Source organism: Pygocentrus nattereri, chromosome 10, assembly GCF_015220715.1.
Source record: "Pygocentrus nattereri isolate fPygNat1 chromosome 10, fPygNat1.pri, whole genome shotgun sequence".
Classification (NCBI taxonomy): domain Eukaryota; kingdom Metazoa; phylum Chordata; class Actinopteri; order Characiformes; family Serrasalmidae; genus Pygocentrus; species Pygocentrus nattereri.
The window spans coordinates 9,770,866-9,776,865 of NC_051220.1; positions in this window are offsets into that span (position 1 = coordinate 9,770,866).

The following is a 6,000-nucleotide window of genomic DNA, read 5'->3' on the forward strand; positions in this document are numbered from 1 at the left end:
ACAAAGTGACAAATGGTTCTCAATTCAGTATTTTACCTCGCTCCTCAACTGTTTCCAGGTTCCAAGTTTCTACGGTCACACCAAGGTCCTTGATCCAGTCTGCTCTGCTTCTGTATCTATTCTTAATCTCCACCCATTACTGTTTCTATTGTCTGATCACAAGATTATTTTGTTTAGGGCTCCTATGACTCTGCCTCACCACTCTTCTAAAAGATCCATTTCTTTCCGTAAGATTCAGTCTGTTGACCTCCTTAGTCTTAGCCAGTCCATTTCTACTGTGTTTCCTACTGATCTTGTTCCTTCTTCTCCTGATGACCATGCTTCTATGCTTAATGCTGCACTTTCTGACTGTCTTAATGCACTAGCACCTTGGAAATCTAAAACTGTTAACTTTGTCACCTCCATTCCCTGGTATACCAAGAGAACACTTGTTCTCTTGATCCCCTTCCAACAACCTTAACTAAAGCTTATCTTTCTGCCCTGGTCCCTCAACTCACAATTCTTGTCAATAACTCGCCTCTCTATGGACACCCTCTGCTTACAAGATTGCTGCTATCACACCCATAATTAAAAACCTGGCCTTGATCCACTAGAACTCAGCAATTACCATCGCATTTCTAACCTCCCTTTCCTGTTCAAAGTACTTGAATGATCTGTGGCTACCCAACTCCAGTATTACTTATCAGATAACTGCCTCTTTGAACCATTCCAGTCTGGATTTCATCCCTCTCATAGCACAGAAACTGTCTTAATAAAGGTCACTAATGACCTCCTGGTGTCTGCGGATATTGGTGCTCTTAGCATCCTTCTTCTACTTGACTTGAGTGCAGCTTTTGATACAGTGAGCCACTCAATCCTCCTATCAAGGCTGCATGATCTGGGCATTAGGGGCACTTTCCTGGAGTGGTTTAAGTCATATCTGACTGGAAGAAAACAGTTTGTCACCCTCAGTGCTCATAATTCTCATACATCTGTGGTTACTCAGGAGGTCCCTCAAGGCTCAGTCCTTGGACCTCTTTTGTTTATTGTGTACATGGTTCCTCTTGGCCACATAATACATAGTTTCAAGCTGAATCTTCACTGTTATGCGGATGACTTTTCAGATTTACATTAGCTCTCAATCTATTAAAAATCCACCCCTCACTCAGCTTGAAAACTGCATAACAGAAATTAAAACCTGGATGAAGCACAACTTTCTCATGGTAAATAGTGATAAAACAGAATTTATTTTTATCTAAAACTTTCTCTCTTTCCATCGTCAACGTAACTTTGTCAGTCTGCTGCAGAAACCCTTATTCATGCATTCATTTCTAGTCACCTGGACTATTGTAATTCTCTGCTTGCTGGTATTAACTTCTCCCATTTATGCAAGCTCCAGATGGTGCAGAATTCTGCTGCTTGCCTTCTCACCTGCACTTGTGCACATCAGCACATTACACCCATCCTGCAACATCTGCACTGGCTTTCTGTAAAATACTGCATAGTTCTTCTCTTCACATACAAAGCTCTACATAACCTTGCTCCTTCTTACTTGTCTGATCTATTTATTCCCTACAAACCAACTCCCACTCTCTGCTGGTTTACTCACTGTCCCACCTTCCAACCTGCATGGGTACAGTGATCGTGCTTTCTCTAGGCTGGCTCCCCGACTCTGTAACTCTCTTCCCTCACATATTCAACAGGCCAACTCTGTCTCTACTTTTAAATCTAAACTTAAAACCTGTCTCTTTTCGATTGTTTATAACTGTTCTCAATCTCAAACCAGCCCTTTTGCCAAGTCCTGCTGTTTTTGCTTGCGATGTTATGACTGTGCTTCGTGTTCTTATGTTTGTCTTTACTGTTCTGTATTTTGAAAACCTGTAAGCGTCTTTGAGTTCTTGAAAAGTTCTATATAAGTATAATTTATTATTATTATTATTATTATTATTATTATTATTATTGTTATTGTTGTTGTTGTTGTTGTACAAAGTTCAATTTGTTCAATGGGCAGCATAAAGTCACCTCAGGTCAATCAAAAAACACATTACTTCATGGATGCTTCTTTCACTGATGTATTTGCATCTGTATTGTATTTTTGCAAACTTACACATGAACTGTGATTATAAGGAAGGTTAATTATTAAATAAAAACATTTAAATGTACTTGAATTTACTAATTTCCTAAATTACCAAATGACCTGCTAGAAAACTTTTTTTTGTTGTTGTTGTTCCATTTTTCCTACTATTCTCCTCAATTTAGTTGTCTCCAATCGCACCCACTAGTTAGGACTCCCCCCAGTCACACGATAACACCAGCACTAGGAGGGTGAAGGCTAGCACAGGCTTCCTCCGAGACCTGCGAAGCACCACAGCATCTTTTTGAACTGCCGCTAACACAGTGTTTTTGGACAGCTGAATGTGCTTGGAGGAAAGTGCCAATCACCAGATCTGTTATATCAGCTAACAGACACCTGCGCTGACTAGCATTGCATTCGGTGATGGGGGGGAGACAGGGGGCTATCCTGCCCACCCAGAGAGAATGAGACCAACTGTGTTGTCTTATGTAATGTGGGAGTGACAAGTAATTATGCAATATGACACGAGTTAATAGGACCTATTCTGCTTTTTCCCTTTCCTTTAGTATGTTGTCGCTTTTTGCGCATGTAAATGTTCTGCAAAGTCACAAATCTCAAAGTTCCCTCCACATGGAGAAACTCTCTCCCACAGAAACCACTTTTCTCAGCTGCCTCCTTTGTTAAGAGATGACATCATCTTGTAACACAGTGCTTACTGCCCACCTATTAGCACACCCTCACACAGTGCACAGAAGCTACTAGAGGAGGAAGAGTGTGTTCAGTGTTATAGTGTGCGGAGAAGACTGATATGGCAGAATGGACGTCGCTGGAGAAACTGCCACAGCGGAGTTTACAGCTGCTCAGGAGAGAAGGATCTGTTTGCAGACCGCAAGACAGGGGCAGAACGTAGAGAGACAGAACTGCTCTGGAGGTTGGCCAATCAGAACAGAGTGGGTTTAAAGACACAGGAGCTCTAACAGAGGTGTTTGAGACAGAGGGTAAATAGGAAAAGAGAAAAATAATGTGCTTTTTGATATCGGAAGCATGTAAATCTGTTCTAGACCATTAACAACAGGAATAACAGGTCCTTTTTAAGAACTATCTCCTTAATTTCTCTGCTATATGGATGTAATTTAAGAAAATGTACTTAAGTAAGTACTACAATTTTAAAAATACCACCAAAAAAAAAAGATGGATGGAGCTGAATATTATTTCTCAGGCCATCCTAGCAAGCCGCTGCTTCCTGCAGTAGGGAATTAGACTTAGATTTGCACTTGTCTTCGTGTGAAATGGACTGCATGCTAAGTCTAAGACTGCAAAGCTATTCACTGGCTTCACTTCCTGAGTGAGTGATATTCTGAACTCAGTTTCACATTTAGAATTATAAAAAAAGACTCAGTTCACACAACAGTAATTTCAGGCCAAGCTTAGTCATACTTAGAGATGCAACTTGTAAGCTTTGTTTATTATGCTTTCCTATGAATAAAAGTAAACAAACTGAGCTTAGTCTTTGATGAATGACGGCCAAGTTAAAGTGATGCAAGTTTCGTGTCCGAGACATTAGCAAGTCTATTTAACATTGCTTAAAAACTCAACATGCTTTATCTTGTTGGCTACTTTAGCCTGGAGCTGAGCGATATGGCCCAAAATCTAATCACGATAAAAAATTTCATATCATTCGATATCAATACATATTGCGATTAATGTCAAATCATTAGTGTATCATGCAAGTTTGAAGACTGACTTTTGCTCCTGAGTGGTCAGGCCTGTTTGAACCTTTTATGATCAGAACATGACAAATACTCGCCAGACAGCGGAACATTTCACAAATCTGTCATGGGACAGTGGGAAAAAGTTTCTGGTCAGCTGTTTTTACCAGCTGGAAAAGCATAGCCACATTTTTGTGATATTCATAATTTAAGAAAGAAAACTCTTTAGCTGTCTGGTGATGAGCGCTCGGCTATCTGGTTACAAATGCTAAACTGTTTTGTTTCTCAGCATTAGCTTAATATGAACAGCAAACATTAGCAGGCTCGGTAGGTGATGGATCACACCGTGTTATTGCCATCATTCCTACCACATCCATGTCAGAGCATATCACAGTATTCAAACACCAGCTAGCGACGTCTGGGTTTTTCTATTCTATCACAATAGTTTGAGGGATGAGCCGAGTCCTCCTTTTCGGTACGTTTAACTGAAATCAGTGCTTTCTTGTCTTGTCTGATCTACAGTAACATCAATTTGCCATGCTGTGCGAGTAACTCGAGCGCTTCTTCTAAAAACAGCTAGCCTCAGAAACTAGTGTTCTCTCACTCTGAATGCCACACACAGCTTCCTCGGTTTGCTTTCGTCCATATCAGGGCTCTAACTTGCATAAACCCACTTCTTTCTTTCATTTTCGTTGCTTGGGAGTGCACTAGTAATAAAATATGACTTTTTGAGCTCTGTAACAGCGCTTTAGCTAAGAGGTGCAGACATGATTTGATGCTGCTAAAGCTTGTTAGGATGTACAAAAAGAGTGAGGATGAAGATGATGAGGACTTCATGGAGGAGTTTGTATCAGGTGATGAAGATGATGAGGACATCATGGAGGAGATTGTATCAGTTGCTGATGAAGATGATGAGGACTTCATGGAGGAGTTTGTATCAGGTGATGATGAAGATGATGAGGACTTCATGGATGAGTTTGTATCAGGTGATGATGAAGATGATGAGGACATCATGGAGGAGTTTGTATCAGGTGATGATGAAGATGATGAGGACATCATGGAGGAGTTTGTATCAGGTGATGGAGGAGTTTGTATCAGGTGATGATGAAGATGATGAGGACTTCATGGAGGAAAAGAGAAAAAGAATGTGCTTTTTGATATCGGAAGCATGTAAATCTGTTCTAGACCATTGACAACAGGAATAACAGGTCCTTTTTAAGAACTATCTCCATAATTTCTCTGCTATATGGATGTAATTTAAGAAAATTTTGAGGAAAATGTACTTAAGTAAGTACTACAATTTTAAAAATACCACCAAAAAAAAGTTGGATGGAGCACAATATTATTTCTCAGGCCATCCCAGCAAGCCGCTGCTTCCTGCAGTAGGGAATTAGACTTAGATTTGCACTTGTCTTCATGTGAAATGGACTGCATGCTAAAGTGCAAAGCTCTTCTCTGGCTTCACTTCCTGAGTGAGTGATATTCTGAACTCAGTTTCACATTTAGAATTATAAAAAAAGACTCAGTTCACACAACAGTAATTTCAGGCCAAGCTTAGTCATACTTAGAGATGCGACTTGTAAGCTTTGTTTATTATGCTTTCCTATAAATAAAAGTAAACAAACTGAGCTTAGTCTTTGATGAATGACGGCCAAGTTAAAGTGATGCAAGTTTCGTGTCCGAGACATTAGCAAGTCTATTTAACATTGCTTAAAAACTCAACATGCTTTATCTTGTTGGCTACTTTAGCCTGGAGCTGAGCGATATGGCCCAAAATCTAATCACGATAAAAAATTTCATATCATTCGATATCAATACATATTGCGATTAATGTCAAATCATTAGTGTATCATGCAAGTTTGAAGACTGACTTTTGCTCCTGAGTGGTCAGGCCTGTTTGAACCTGTTTGATCTACAGTAACATCAATTTGCCATGCTGTGCGAGTAACTCGAGCGCTTCTTCTAAAAAAAGCTAGCCTCAGAAACTAGTGTTCTCTCACTCTGAATGCCACACACAGCTTCCTCGGTTTGCTTTCGTCCATATCAGGGCTCTAACTTGCATAAACCCACTTCTTTCTTTCATTTTCGTTGCTTGGGAGTGCACTAGTAATAAAATATGACTTTTTGAGCTCTGTAACAGCGCTTTAGCTAAGAGGTGCAGACATGATTTGATGCTGCTAAAGCTTGTTAGGATGTACAAAAAGAGTGAGGATGAAGATGATGAGGACTTCATGGAGG